Source organism: Triturus cristatus, chromosome 12 (assembly GCF_964204655.1).
Source record: "Triturus cristatus chromosome 12, aTriCri1.1, whole genome shotgun sequence".
NCBI lineage: Eukaryota > Metazoa > Chordata > Amphibia > Caudata > Salamandridae > Triturus > Triturus cristatus.
This window is the reverse complement of record NC_140595.1, coordinates 662,783,769-662,797,683: the sequence shown is the minus strand read 5'-3', so window position 1 is coordinate 662,797,683 and position 13,915 is coordinate 662,783,769. Positions and strand designations below refer to the sequence as shown.

Below are 13,915 nucleotides of genomic sequence, written 5' to 3'. Positions count from 1 at the left end.
ATTCTGGGTCTGCCTGAGGCCGCGAGACTGTGTGTGTTGCTGCCGGCTGGGTAGGAGATTCTGGGTCTGACTGAGTCCGCGAGACTGTGTGGGTTGCTGCCGTCTGGGTAGGAGATTCTGGGTCTGCTGAAGGCCGCGAGACTGTGGTTGGGCTGTGAGGTCTTGATATATATATATATATAATAGGAATTCCCTGTCCTTAGGTGGTACATATATATGTGGTCATTTAGGTGTAAAAAGGCCCTAGGGGGGCGTGGCCAAGATGGCGGGGTGAGCGGACGCTTCCTCCCGTAGCTCCTCCGGCCCGGCCAAGCTAGAGCCCTTTTCTTATGCTTTTCTCCCCCCGCTGAGGCTCAGCGCGGGAGAGGAGCGTGGCGGAGCATCAGGGGTGCACATTGGTGCTGTTTTGGTTCGGATCGCCTCGGGGGAACCCCCCCAAAAGTCCGATCGAGACCACGGAACGACGACGGCGAGCCCGAGGGGCGGAGCGCATTGGAGAGCTGTCCGGGCGCCTCGGCTGGGCCTGGTGCTGAAAGTTGCGATCTGGAGGGGATCTGGCCCGCCGTTCGACGTTGACTGAAAGAGCCTTGCGGGAAGGGACCCGACGGTGTGGAAGGCTTGGGACGGGTGCCCCGGCACTCAGACTGGTGACGGCGACACCCCGCACTGCGGAGTCCCTAACCCCTAGCCGAGGTACAGCGGACTCCCTGATGGGGTTGGATCATCTAGGCCCCTGTGCGTGACAGACGGGGGCCGGTGGTGGCACTTATTTTACTGTGGGGTGCCTCGGGGGGCCCGGTGGTGTCGCCGGGCCTGGTCGTTTTGGCCTGCTCCGCCCGGCCGCCATTTTGTCCCCGAAGGAGCAGTGGTGGCAGCCTTCGCCGGAGTCCTGGCTGCTGGATGCAGGCGACCCCCGCTGCTGCTGGGCAGATTACCGGAGGGATGTGCTGATGAGACCCCTCTGCTGCGGCCCCCTTGGTTGTCTCACACAAGCTCTTGCGGCTGACGGTGACCGGACTGGGCCGCCATTTTGTCACCTGTGACGCAGCGACCTCACTCGTGGGGGATACCCAGGTTGAGTGTTAGCCGGCGGCTGAGCATCCCTGGAGTGCCTGGATCGGTGCCCGACTGCGGAGCTAGCGATGTCTGGAAGAGGAGGCCCGAAGAAAGGGGACCGTACCCTGCCGGACATGCTTGGCAGGGCCCAGCACTTGCGGGACAGGACGCAGCCCTCACCGGGGCCCTCACGGGCTCCGGCGGATGTGACTGGAGGGGAGCCACCCGTCACGAGGGCCTTTATGGAGGAACTGTTCAGCTCCCTCAGGGAGGACTTCCAGACACTGAAGCAGGAGGTGGCCAGCGAGGTCCGAGAAGTGCGCAGGGAGGTGGAGGGCCTTGGCGAGCGTGTGGAAGCGGCGGAGACGGAGGGCCAACAGCGAGCGGAGGAGATAGTCCACCTCCAGCAGGACGTTCTTCGCCTCCGGGAACAGTGTGTGGAGCTCCAGGCCCACTCCGAGGACCTTGAGAATAGATCTCGGAGGAACAACATCAGAGTGCGTGGCGTGCCGACTGCGGACGAGGGGTCCGATCTGGGGAGCTACCTGCGGGCCCTGTTCCGAGAGATCCTGGGGGAAGCTGCGGACTTCCCCATCAGCATTGACAGGGCGCACAGGGTTGGCCGGCAGCGCCAGTCATCGGCACCTCCACCGGACATTCTGGCCTTCCTGCCCCACTTTCCACTAAAGGAACGCATCATGGCTGAAGCCCGCAGGAAACAGCCCCTGACTTTCCGGGATCGGCCGGTGGCACTTTACCAGGACCTCTCCGCCATCACTCTGCAGAAACGCAGGTCCTTTAGGATTGCCACTGACTTTTTGCGCGAGCATGAGACGCCGTACTCTTGGGGTCACCCCTTCCGCCTGATTTTTCGGTGGAACGGAGTGCTACACCAGCTACGCTCCTTGCAAGACATTTGTGGTGTCCTGGGGCTCACGGCGGCGGAGGAGGAGGGAGCTACGCCGTCGTGGAGGTCCTCGGAGAGACGGAACCGGCGGAGGTCAACGAGGCGGCGCTCAGCGACCAGTGTGGGGCACCCGGACTCCCCTACCATCAGAGCGGACATGGCCGACGCCCTGAGGGTGGCGGCCGGGGACTCGACCGGCTCCTCTAGCGTGGCCTTGACGGCCTAACACACACTCCGGGGGGAGATGTCTTTAGCTTCTTTATATGCTTGGTACGGGGCGGGGGGGTTGGGGGGGAACGGTTGGAGGTGAGTGGCTGGACGTCCACTTTGCTCTTTTCTACGGACTTGCCCGTTTTGGGGCTTGACTGAGACTATGGGGTGTTTGAGTTTGTGGGTGGCTAGTTGCCAGGGTTGGGTTTTGGGTGGGGGAGGGGGTTGTTTTGGGGTTGGGAAGGTCCCGTCCGATGTGGTCTATGCCCGCTTTGTTTTGGCTTGTCCTGCGCTGTGGCCCCGCGCGCCCCACCCGCTGATTCCCTGCCCATTGCATGGCGCTCCCGACCCCGCGAGGAATGCCGGGCCTAAAGGTAGTGACCCTTAATGTTCAGGGTCTGAACAACCCGGTGAAGCGTAGAGCGATCCTGTCGTTGCTGGAGGGGACGCAGGCGGACATTTGCCTTTTGCAGGAGACACACTTATTGCCCCGAGATTGCCATAGGATGCGCTCTGCTAAGTTCCCTACCCAGTTCTTCTCCTCGGCAGCGAACAAGACGGCGGGGGTAGCCATTCTCCTGGCGAGCTCCTTTCGGGGGGAGGTGTTGCATAAGTGTGCTGAACAGAAGGGGAGGCTCCTTGCGTATCGCATGCGCCTGGGAGGCATAGCATTTACGGTCGGTTCCGTTTATAGCCCAAACGATCACCAAGAGCGCTTCCTGGATTCCGCGCTGGTGGATGTCACTGCTTCCCCCGACCGCCACATTATCTTGGGGGGAGACCTCAACATTGTCTTTGACTCTGCGATGGACAGATCGGCGCAGCGCTTCCCGCAGACGGGGGAACTGTCCCAGGCTGGGAGGGCCCGGATTGCGGAAATGGATCTGCACGACCTCTGGCGCTGCATGCACCCCACGGATAGGGACTACTCTTACTTCTCGCACGCACACCGAACCTACTCACGGCTGGACTACCTCCTGGTGAGTGGACCGATGCGTGCCGCTGCCACGGCGGCGGACATCGGGGTCCTGACCCTGTCTGACCACTCCCCAGTCACCGGCGTTTTCCAGTGGCCGGCGGCCTCCCCCTCTCGGGGGGTGTGGCGCCTCCGGGATACACTTCTACACAAAAAGTCGGTGGTGCAACGCATCGGGGAGGTCATACAGGACTATCTCACCCACAATAGCAACACTGACACCTCGCTGGCGACACAGTGGGCGGCATTGAAGGCCGTCCTCCGGGGGGAATTCATCTCTATCTCTGCAGCTGAGAATAGGGAGCGGCAACTGAAGAGGGATGAGCTGACAGCTCAAGTCCGGGAGCTTGAGCAGGTCCACCGCCGTACGGGGGCGCCGAGGGTGTGGAGGCAGTTGAAGGCAGCGAGGAAGCTCCTGTCGTCTCTGGATCTTGACAGGGCGGAGTATGCCGCCCTATGCTTGAAACATGCCTACTACACTGGGGGGGACAGATGTGGCAAGCTCCTAGCACACCGGCTCTGGGTCGCGCAACGGCGCAGCGTTGTGAAAGAATTGGTGGGCGCGGATGGGGGGGTTGTCTCCGGGGACGCGGAGGTAGCGGAGTCTTTCCGCGGCTTCTACGAGGCGCTGTATGCTGAGGAGCCCTCCTCGCCACGGGATGCCGATGGCTATTTGGAGTCGGTGACCCTCCCGGTACTGGATCCGGCTCAGGCTGACCACCTGGAGCGGGACATCCATGTTGAGGAAGTGATTTCAGCTATCGCGCGGCTGAAACATGGCAAGGCCCCGGGCCCGGACGGGTACACGTCGCTATTTTACAAGACTTTTTGCACGGCCGTGGCCCCTGTCCTTACTCGGCTATTTAACTCTTTCTCCGAACCCGGAGCCATCCCTCCGGATCTCCTGAGGGCGACGGTCGCGGTAATCCCGAAACCTGGGAAGGACCGGGCCCTCTGCGGCTCGTACCGACCCATCTCGCTTTTAAATGTCGACCTCAAGCTGTACACGGGGATTCTCGCGTCCAGGCTGAGTCCACACCTCCCCGACCTGGTGGAGGCGGACCAGGCTGGTTTTGTGCCCGGCAGACAGACGGTTGACAACACCAAGAGGGTGACGCATGTTCTGGAGAAGGCCTCAAGGATCTCGGGGGAGCGGATGTTGCTGTCCGTTGATGCGGAGAAGGCCTTCGACAGAGTTCACTGGCCGTATCTTGAGCTGGTCCTCAAGAAACTGGGAATCGGCGATAAGTTCCGCACCATGGTCTTTAACTGCTACAAGCATCCTTCGGCGTCGGTGCGGGTCAACGGGTGCAGCTCCGGTGGCTTTGCCATCGAGCGCGGCACGCGGCAGGGCTGCCCTCTTTCGCCGCTCTTGTTTGCCCTCTACATGGAGCCGTTTGCTCAGAGGATTCGTAATAATCCGGATGCTGTCGGGGTCCGGATGGGCCAGTACGTCCACACCGTCAGTCTCTACGCGGATGATGTCCTGCTGACTTTGGACGACCCTAGGAGGTCGCTGCCTGCTTGCCTCCGAGAGCTGGACGCCTTTGCGGGGGTGGCCGGCTTCAAAATGAATGTGAGCAAGTCGATGGCATTAGACGTGTCCCTGGCTGCGGAAACCAGGAGGAATCTTCAGCGGCTCTTCCCCATGCAGTGGTCCTCGTCCACGGTGCCGTATTTGGGGATTCTGCTGGCGCCTACACTATCGGGGATGGTTACGGCCAATTATGCCTCCCTCAGCAGGAAGATCAAGGACGAGCTTGGCCGCTGGAACAAAGGCCTGCTGTCCTGGCTGGGGCGAATCGCGGCGGTCAAGATGACGGTGTTGCCCCAGATACTATATCTTTTCCGGGCCCTTCCGCTCCAACCCCCGGCGGGCTGGATACGACAAATGCAGGCTGACATCTCCCGCTTTGTCTGGCAGGGCCGCAGGCCACGCATGAAGAGGGTCCTCTCCACGCTTGCTCCGGAGGCGGGGGGTCTCGGTATTCCAGACCTCCGTAAGTACTTTCAGGCGGCACAGCTACGCTATCTGGTGGAGTGGAGCAGGTGGGAGTCCGACAAACATTGGCTCTTCCAAGACCAGGCAGTGGCGGGCCGCACCTTACAAGAGGTTCCATTCCTGCGCCGCGCGCATCGCCCCCCTAATCTTTACGCTTCCTTTGTTACACGGGTCCCCCTGCGTGTGTGGGACGCGGTCTGTGAGGCCCGGGGCCTTACCACCTTCCCTTCGCCGCTCACGCCCATTGTGGGCAACCCGGACTTCTCCCCAGGGATGGAGCCGGGGGTCTTCTCCCACTGGGTGCAGGCGGGCTGCAGGGCACTCTTCCAGATCTATGGCCCGGAAGGAGTGGTTCCTTTTCAGCAACTCCGCCAGGAGTTCGGCCTGACGGAGCTGGACAGATTGCGCTACATGCAGGTTCGGCATTGGGCCCTCCAGCCCCAGGTGCGTGCCACCGCCGCCCGTCCAATTACACCGTATGAGAGGTGGTTGGCTACTCGGACCTCCGACGCTAAGCTAATTACCGATTTGTACAAATACCTACAACCCCCGCCGTTTCACTATTACAACCCGGGGAGGGAGCGCTGGCACAGGGAATTGGGCAGGACACTCAGCCACAAGGAATGGGACAAAATTGCGTATCGGGCGCGGCACTCTGCATATCACACGGGCCTTACGGAGACCTTTACTAAGGTATCCACATACTGGTACTACACCCCGGAGAGACTGTATGAAATGCATAAACACACTGACAGGGGGTGCTGGCGGAGCTGCGGGCAGGAAGGTACCCTTACACACATTCTTTGGGATTGCCCAGTGCTGACCGCCTACTGGAAGGAAGTCTTGGACGAGGTGGATAAGCACTTTGGGATAGAGCTACCGCGACTCCCGGCGTATGTCCTGTTGGGCCTCCCCAATGACCTAATGTACCCACTGAAGTCCCGTAGGGGTAGGCAAATCGCAATCGCGCTGGGGTCTGCGGTTCAGAACATTCTAATCCACTGGCGCACAACCACCGTCCCCTCCATCACCGGTTGGTTGCATAGGCTCTGGCATGTGCTGGGGATGGAGAAGCTGTCGCTTACGGTTGCGGGGGAGATAGACCAATTTGAAGAGCTGTGGCAACCCTTTCTAGCGCTGCTGTCCACTGAATTCCGAGAGCTCACCTGCCCGAGGTATCTTAGGCTGCTCAGGCTGACGCCGCCGGTGACCCCGGCGGATTAGCTTACATGTGAAACGGGGACCCCCCGGGGAGGGGGGGGGGTGCGGGGCTTCCTGGTTAGGATTACTCTGATGCGGGACCATAGGACGGGGGGGGGGGGGGAAGTGTTGTTGTTTCGTCACTGGGAGGATGGGGGATGGGAGGGGGGGGATTGTGTTCTATTGAGGTGTTGATGGGGTTTTTTTTTTATTGTTTAGATTTGGGGTGTCGGATACGCGTGCGGGGATTCCACAGCTTGTATTTCTAGCCTTCATTTACTGTGTTTTTTTCCCTGACCCGCCGCGCTACCTATTGCCAACCCTCTGGAGTTGCACCCTTTTTCTTTGACTGTATTCCATGTATCCTGCCCTCCTATCCCCCTCCCCCATGGTTTGTTTTGTCTCAATAAAACGTTTTAAACATAAAAGGCCCTAGGGAGGGGGTAACGTTCTGGTTTGGGTCAGAAGGGCTCTGTAGAGCGGGTTCCATCCGATCTGAAAACCCAAGCAGAACAATGGCTTATTTGGCTTTGCCCGGCAGGGCTTGCCCGGCAGGGTGAGAATGGCGTTTGTCAGGCGTTCGTCAGGCGATCGGAAGGGGTGAGGCAATAATTTATAATTCAATGATCTTCATGATATTTTCTTGATAATATGAAAGCAGGAAAGGGAAGCTTGGCAATAAGCAATCCTAAAGCAAGGTGTGACTCCAGGGAAGAATGACTTGAAAACAACATACAGAAAGACTCATGTAAAAAGGCCCTGATGAGGCTTGAACTCATGACCCCTGGTTTACAAGACCAGTGCTCTGCCACTGAGCTACAATGCCAGTCTGCACGCAGGATGTAAATTGCAACATGTATTCTTACTGAGGTATGAGTATATCTATGATTTTGAGACTCTGTATGGAAACGTAGTTGCATATGAATGTCCACGTGCGCGCACACATTGAAGACCATGCTTAAGGCACTTTTCTTGGAAGTATGAAAAACTACATTTTCATATGAGAAAATAAGAGTTTTCACATTCAAGACCATACCGATAGCTCTAGTTAGTATGTCTGCAATCAGTGACATATAGAGAACCCACTTATTAGAAGTGATCTGTCTCTGTGGGGCAGACATATGTTAACAGTCATTCATTTGAGACGGCCTAAACTTTAGGAGTAAGAGCTGCTTTCTTATCAATCTATTTATCCAAACTGGTTAATAAGCCAGGAGTGAGTGAAAGGCAATCCTCTGGAAACTCCATGAAAGATCTAATTTCTATTACGCACAAAATACTTCACTTTATTTGACATATTTGTTAAAATGGAACAGTCAGATGATCCCATCTAGCGGATCCTGGCTCTGTCTTGAAAGAGAGTGTAATTATACTACAAGAAATGCTGGCCATCAAAAGAGAATCTGATGGCTTTCCGACGAAGGTGGGATTCGAACCCACGCGTGCAGAGCACAATGGATTAGCAGTCCATCGCCTTAACCACTCGGCCACCTCGTCTGCCCTACAGCCCCATCTGAAACCTTGCTTCACAAAAGGTACTGAAGTGTCAATATACTGTACCTAAAAAAGAAAAAAAACAGCTGAGGCAAGATCTCACATTCCACGTCTTCCCCCAATTAGGGACCTACATTTCATTTTTGGGAAATTCTTACTATGTGCTAATTACAAATATTCATAAGATTCCCCTAGACTTTGTCAGAACTGTCAAGATATAATTCTATGGGGTTTTGAATAGACAGAGCATATGTTATAGGACAATTATAGAATCTATTCCGTTTGGACTGTATTTTTAATAGTCATGATAACATGCTAGCATGTGAGTCGATCTTGCACAGTGAATGATGGAGCAGTGTCTGTCATCTACTTGGTCAGCTGTAGATGGCTCACCTGGGGAGATGTGAAAAGAGAGAGCTCCAGTGGCGCAATCGGTTAGCGCGCGGTACTTATACAGCAGTACTTGCACTGAGCCATGCGGAGGTTGTGAGTTCGAGCCTCACCTGGAGCAGCCGTGTTGTTTTTCATAAACCATTTCACAAAAAGTAAAGTTTAAACTCAGAGTATGGACGGCCCTTGCTAGAGAGTCTTTACTTCTTATAGGATCTACGTGTCCTACTCCTCTGGGTGCCAAATATCACATATCCTACGCGATGCTCAGTTTAAACATTCCATGATGTGCCATCTTGCATTTCATGCAAACACCACATCAATGCATTTAAAAATACATTTGTAGAATAATAAATTTGATGAAAACAGTGTTCTCACATGATAACCATAAACTGAAGAGCTGCAAAAAATGCTGTATCAGCTACTTACAATAAAAGGTGACTCGAAAAAACTAGCAAAAGAAGAGCATCATCATATTAAAGGTTCTATTCACCATCTTGAGTTGCACCATAGCAGCTTATGGTGCTTTTCTGCTCAGAGTGTGCCTCCAATCCCACATTCATTTTTAATTTATTTGCAATTTAAAAAACAACAATTACTGCTCGAAGTTCACTTTTCAAAACCATTCAACCTATTAAATGTATTTCTCTAACCTATGAATGTGGTCCATGTTCACTTTTCCTCATCTTCATCTCGATACTCCTTTCCCAGAAACCAGGTTCACTTCTTCATTAAACCCACCCATCCAAGGTCACCAAATCTTTGAAGCACAAGTCTTCCTATTCTCCCTTTCTCTCTATGTACAAGATACCTTGTATCATTTGAATGGACAGCAGGAGAGAAGGATATTTATGGTGAGTGGGGGTGGGGTTTTGAGGAGTAACCTCATTTGCCTAAGAGCCGGGGTATCTGGGAAAAAAAGTATTTTATGGGGGAAGAATTTCACATCTCCTTGGTGAAATTTGTAGGGCCTTATAACATCCTTTCTGTGGATTCAGATTCAGTCGGAACAGAGGTCCTAGTCCTCGCTCTGCCTTTCAAAGGAACTGTAAATATGCATGGCTTATTTGGCTTTGCCCGGCAGGGTGAGAATGGCGTTGGTCTGGCGTTCGTCAGGCGATCGGAAGGGGTGAGGCAATAATTTATAATTCAATGATCTTCATGATATTTTCTTGATAATATGAAAGCAGGAAAGGGAAGCTTGGCAATAAGCAATCCTAAAGCAAGGTGTGACTCCAGGGAAGAATGACTTGAAAACAACATACAGAAAGACTCATGTAAAAAGGCCCTGATGAGGCTTGAACTCATGACCCCTGGTTTACAAGACCAGTGCTCTGCCACTGAGCTACAAGGCCAGTCTGCACGCAGGATGTAAATTGCAACATGTATTCTTACTGAGGTATGAATATATCTATGATTTTGAGACTCTGGATGGAAACGTAGTTGCATATGAATGTCCACGTGCGCGCACACATTGAAGACCATGCTTAAGGCACTTTTCTTGGAAGTATGAAAAACTACATTTTCATATGAGAAAATAAGAGTTTTCACATTCAAGACCATACCGATAGCTCTAGTTAGTATGTCTGCAATCAGTGACATATAGAGAACCCACTTATTAGAAGTGATCTGTCTCTGTGGGGCAGACATATGTTAACAGTCATTCATTTGAGACGGCCTAAACTTTAGGAGTAAGAGCTGCTTTCTTATCAATCTATTTATCCAAACTGGTTAATAAGCCAGGAGTGAGTGAAAGGCAATCCTCTGGAAACTCCATGAAAGATCTAATTTCTATTACGCACAAAATACTTCACTTTATTTGACATATTTGTTAAAATGGAACAGTCAGATGATCCCATCTAGCGGATCCTGGCTCTGTCTTGAAAGAGAGTGTAATTATTCTACAAGAAATGCTGGCCATCAAAAGAGACTCTGATGGCTTTCCGACGAAGGTGGGATTCGAACCCACGCGTGCAGAGCACAATGGATTAGCAGTCCATCGCCTTAACCACTCAGCCACCTCGTCTGCCCTACAGCCCCATCTGAAACCTTGCTTCACAAAAGGTACTGAAGTGTCAATATACTGTACCTAAAAAAGAAAAAAAACAGCTGAGGCAAGATCTCACATTCCACGTCTTCCCCCAATTAGGGACCAACATTTCATTTTTGGGAAATTCTTACTATGTGCTAATTACAAATATTCATAAGATTCCCCTAGACTTTGTCAGAACTGTCAAGATATAATTCTATGGGGTTTTGAATAGACAGAGCATATGTTATAGGACAATTATAGAATCTATTCCGTTTGGACTGTATTTTTAATAGTCATGATAACATGCTAGCATGTGAGTCGATCTTGCACAGTGAATGATGGAGCAGTGTCTGTCATCTACTTGGTCAGCTGTAGATGGCTCACCTGGGGAGATGTGAAAAGAGAGAGCTCCAGTGGCGCAATCGGTTAGCGCGCGGTACTTATACAGCAGTACTTGCACTGAGCCATGCCGAGGTTGTGAGTTCGAGCCTCACCTGGAGCAGCCGTGTTGTTTTTCATAAACCATTTCACAAAAAGTAAAGTTTAAACTCAGAGTATGGACGGCCCTTGCTAGAGAGTCTTTACTTCTTATAGGATCTACGTGTCCTACTCCTCTGGGTGCCAAATATCACATATCCTACGCGATGCTCAGTTTAAACATTCCATGATGTGCCATCTTGCATTTCATGCAAACACCACATCAGTGCATTTAAAAATACATTTGTAGAATAATAAATATGATGAAAACAGTGTTCTCACATGATAACCATAAACTGAAGAGCTGCAAAAAATGCTGTATCAGCTACTTACAATAAAAGGTGACTCGAAAAAACTAGCAAAAGAAGAGCATCATCATATTAAAGGTTCTATTCACCATCTTGAGTTGCACCATAGCAGCTTATGGTGCGTTTCTGCTCAGAGTGTGCCTCCAATCCCACATTCATTTTTAATTTATTTGCAATTTAAAAAACAACAATTACTGCTCGAAGTTCACTTTTCAAAACCATTCAACCTATTAAATGTATTTCTCTAACCTATGAATGTGGTCCATGTTCACTTTTCCTCATCTTCATCTCGATACTCCTTTCCCAGAAACCAGGTTCACTTCTTCATTAAACCCACCCATCCAAGGTCACCAAATCTTTGAAGCACAAGTCTGCCTATTCTCCCTTTCTCTCTATGTACAAGATACCTTGTATCATTTGAATGGACAGCAGGAGAGAAGGATATTTATGGTGAGTGGGGGTGGGGTTTTGAGGAGTAACCTCATTTGCCTAAGAGCCGGGGTATCTGGGAAAAAAAGTATTTTATGGGGGAAGAATTTCACATCTCCTTGGTGAAATTTGTAGGGCCTTATAACATCCTTTCTGTGGATTCAGATTCAGTCGGAACAGAGGTCCTAGTCCTCGCTCTGCCTTTCAAAGGAACTGTAAATATGCATGGCTTATTTGGCTTTGCCCGGCAGGGTGAGAATGGCGTTTGTCAGGCGTTCGTCAGGCGATCGGAAGGGGTGAGGCAATAATTTATAATTCAATGATCTTCATGATATTTTCTTGATAATATGAAAGCAGGAAAGGGAAGCTTGGCAATAAGCAATCCTAAAGCAAGGTGTGACTCCAGGGAAGAATGACTTGAAAACAACATACAGAAAGACTCATGTAAAAAGGCCCTGATGAGGCTTGAACTCATGACCCCTGGTTTACAAGACCAGTGCTCTGCCACTGAGCTACAAGGCCAGTCTGCATGCAGGATGTAAATTGCAACATGTATTCTTACTGAGGTATGAATATATCTATGATTTTGAGACTCTGTATGGAAACGTAGTTGCATATGAATGTCCACGTGCGCGCACACATTGAAGACCATGCTTAAGGCACTTTTCTTGGAAGTATGAAAAACTACATTTTCATATGAGAAAATAAGAGTTTTCACATTCAAGACCATACCGATAGCTCTAGTTAGTATGTATGCAATCAGTGACATATAGAGAACCCACTTATTAGAAGTGATCTGTCTCTGTGGGGCAGACATATGTTAACAGTCATTCATTTGAGACGGCCTAAACTTTAGGAGTAAGAGCTGCTTTCTTATCAATCTATTTATCCAAACTGGTTAATAAGCCAGGAGTGAGTGAAAGGCAATCCTCTGGAAACTCCATGAAAGATCTAATTTCTATTACGCACAAAATACTTCACTTTATTTGACATATTTGTTAAAATGGAACAGTCAGATGATCCCATCTAGCGGATCCTGGCTCTGTCTTGAAAGAGAGTGTAATTATACTACAAGAAATGCTGGCCATCAAAAGAGACTCTGATGGCTTTCCGACGAAGGTGGGATTCGAACCCACGCGTGCAGAGCACAATGGATTAGCAGTCCATCGCCTTAACCACTCGGCCACCTCGTCTGCCCTACAGCCCCATCTGAAACCTTGCTTCACAAAAGGTACTGAAGTGTCAATATACTGTACCTAAAAAAGAAAAAAAACAGCTGAGGCAAGATCTCACATTCCACGTCTTCCCCCAATTAGGGACCTACATTTCATTTTTGGGAAATTCTTACTATGTGCTAATTACAAATATTCATAAGATTCCCCTAGACTTTGTCAGAACTGTCAAGATATAATTCTATGGGGTTTTGAATAGACAGAGCATATGTTATAGGACAATTATAGAATCTATTCCGTTTGGACTGTATTTTTAATAGTCATGATAACATGCTAGCATGTGAGTCGATCTTGCACAGTGAATGATGGAGCAGTGTCTGTCATCTACTTGGTCAGCTGTAGATGGCTTACCTGGGGAGATGTGAAAAGAGAGAGCTCCAGTGGCGCAATCGGTTAGCGCGCGGTACTTATACAGCAGTACTTGCACTGAGCCATGCCGAGGTTGTGAGTTCGAGCCTCACCTGGAGCAGCCGTGTTGTTTTTCATAAACCATTTCATAAAAAGTAAAGTTTAAACTCAGAGTATGGACGGCCCTTGCTAGAGAGTCTTTACTTCTTATAGGATCTACGTGTCCTACTCCTCTGGGTGCCAAATATCACATATCCTACGCGATGCTCAGTTTAAACATTCCATGATGTGCCATCTTGCATTTCATGCAAACACCACATCAGTGCATTTAAAAATACATTTGTAGAATAATAAATATGATGAAAACAGTGTTCTCACATGATAACCATAAACTGAAGAGCTGCAAAAAATGCTGTATCAGCTACTTACAATAAAAGGTGACTCGAAAAAACTAGCAAAAGAAGAGCATCATCATATTAAAGGTTCTATTCACCATCTTGAGTTGCACCATAGCAGCTTATGGTGCTTTTCTGCTCAGAGTGTGCCTCCAATCCCACATTCATTTTTAATTTATTTGCAATTTAAAAAACAACAATTACTGCTCGAAGTTCACTTTTCAAAACCATTCAACCTATTAAATGTATTTCTCTAACCTATGAATGTGGTCCATGTTCACTTTTCCTCATCTTCATCTCGATACTCCTTTCCCAGAAACCAGGTTCACTTCTTCATTAAACCCACACATCCAAGGTCACCAAATCTTTGAAGCACAAGTCTTCCTATTCTCCCTTTCTCTCTATGTACAAGATACCTTGTATCATTTGAATGGACAGCAGGAGAGAAGGATATTTATG

General features: G+C 50.4%; 6 non-coding genes across 6 annotated transcripts; 2 read left to right on the top strand and 4 right to left on the bottom strand.

Moving 5' to 3' along the window:
* Positions 1-7,766: 7,766 nt before the first annotated feature.
* TRNAS-GCU (transfer RNA serine (anticodon GCU)) lies at positions 7,767-7,848 on the bottom strand. Its single transcript has one exon. It is a non-coding gene; the product is annotated as a tRNA-Ser (tRNA).
* Positions 7,849-9,518: 1,670 nt separating this feature from the next.
* TRNAT-UGU (transfer RNA threonine (anticodon UGU)) lies at positions 9,519-9,590 on the bottom strand. The gene has a single exon. It is a non-coding gene; the product is annotated as a tRNA-Thr (tRNA).
* Positions 9,591-10,674: 1,084 nt separating this feature from the next.
* TRNAI-UAU (transfer RNA isoleucine (anticodon UAU)) lies at positions 10,675-10,769 on the top strand. The gene is made up of 2 exons: positions 10,675-10,712; positions 10,734-10,769. It is a non-coding gene; the product is annotated as a tRNA-Ile (tRNA).
* Positions 10,770-11,931: 1,162 nt separating this feature from the next.
* TRNAT-UGU (transfer RNA threonine (anticodon UGU)) lies at positions 11,932-12,003 on the bottom strand. The gene has a single exon. It is a non-coding gene; the product is annotated as a tRNA-Thr (tRNA).
* Positions 12,004-12,592: 589 nt separating this feature from the next.
* Positions 12,593-12,674, bottom strand: TRNAS-GCU (transfer RNA serine (anticodon GCU)). The gene has a single exon. It is a non-coding gene; the product is annotated as a tRNA-Ser (tRNA).
* Positions 12,675-13,087: 413 nt separating this feature from the next.
* On the top strand, positions 13,088-13,182 carry TRNAI-UAU (transfer RNA isoleucine (anticodon UAU)). The gene is made up of 2 exons: positions 13,088-13,125; positions 13,147-13,182. It is a non-coding gene; the product is annotated as a tRNA-Ile (tRNA).
* The last annotated feature ends 733 nt before the right edge of the window (positions 13,183-13,915 follow it).